The 1,384-nt window shown below is 31.1% G+C and overlaps 1 long non-coding RNA gene across 1 annotated transcript; it reads right to left on the bottom strand.

The window, feature by feature from the left end:
* Positions 1–611: 611 nt before the first annotated feature.
* Positions 612–1,176, bottom strand: LOC145033672 (uncharacterized). Its single transcript, XR_013677646.1, has 4 exons — positions 1,084–1,176; positions 949–988; positions 808–863; positions 612–702 (listed from the first exon to the last, which is right to left on the bottom strand). It is a non-coding gene; the product is annotated as an uncharacterized LOC145033672 (long non-coding RNA).
* Between the last annotated feature and the right edge of the window lie 208 nt (positions 1,177–1,384).

The raw sequence follows: 1,384 nt of genomic DNA, 5'->3' as shown, positions 1-1,384 counted from the left end.
AAGACGATTCTGCCCTCGTTACTCGCCTTTGTAGTTATTCAACATTTGTGGCAGAATTTGCATATTTTCATGTGAACAGTCAAGGCTAACTTGATTTCTCTTAAGCTTAAAGCTTTTCAGGATCATACGGGGCCTAATACACCTATCCGAGCATATATGTGCATGAAAAAACAAAAATAAATGCATTTCATTAATACTCAAACTCAAGATTCACAATATACTTTCAAGACCATCAAATTCACATACCTTTATTGATGTCTAATAAAGAAAAACTCACTATAGAGATAATGTCTTGGCTATATCCACCGGTCTTTGAGAAAGAAAAGTGAAAATACAATGTAGACCATGTTAGAAGATGATTTTTGTAATAAACACAAATTAGAAAATGTATATAAAATTGGTTATACCCAATTGAGAAAATGTTTTCCAATATTGATGCACCATAAATACTGACAACTTATAAAGAAAATAACTAAGAAAACAAATGCAAGATATAAGGCACAAAGAGATATGCAAGGAATTGAAAAAACCAGTCAAAATTTAAAAAAATACAATATGTAGGTCAATTATTTATCATATTAGCAAGTAAATACATATAAATTAACCTAAACAGTGAAGACTAACTTCATTTATCTTAAGATTCAAGTTTTTCAAGGCTTGATACACCTCTCCAGAACTCCAAATTGATTCCATCACCTGCATCTACATCTGATATAAAATAAAATGGTGACAATGTTACTGTTTTTGCATTTAGCCTAGAAAGTTATGTGCATAAATCTATTTTAAGAGCATGCTGTTGGAAATTACCTGATTTGGAAATCACCTCATGTAATTTTCAGCCTTCACTATAATTAGTTGGTAACCTAAAATTTTAAGTAGAATAATATATTTAAGAGCATAGTATTGGAAAAAGAAAACCTCAAATAAATTACCTGATTTAGAAATTACCTCATGTAAATTTCAGCCTTTACTATAATTAACTGATAACCTAACATTTTAAGTAGAACAAACTATTTAAGAGCATAGTATTGAAAAAAAAAAACTCTAATTCAGGTACCCAATTTGTCAAACGTATAGACATACCCAATTTCTCATCCAATCAGTATGTTTAGTAATCTTTTTTACTCATTTGACCTGCATAAACCTAGTTAAGAGCAAAAACCCAAAATGTTGATCTATGATCAAAAACCAATAAAACATAACACACACAGAGAGATAATAGAATATAATACCAAAGAATAATCGGTTAGAAGAAATGGAGGTGGGTCTATCAACAACGTGTGTCTATTTGCGTAGAGAAGAGGAGTGTAGCTGTGGTAGCGTAGGAAGAACAATGGTGCATCAACACTCCATTGAGTTGGGCAAGGATGTGACACGAATGTAA

The sequence above is a fragment of the Lactuca saligna genome, chromosome 3, assembly GCF_052625555.1.
Source record: "Lactuca saligna cultivar CGN05327 chromosome 3, ASM5262555v1, whole genome shotgun sequence".
Taxonomy (NCBI): Eukaryota; Viridiplantae; Streptophyta; class Magnoliopsida; order Asterales; family Asteraceae; genus Lactuca; species Lactuca saligna.
Note: the sequence above shows the minus strand (reverse complement) of the source record. Positions and strands in the feature narration are given on the sequence as shown.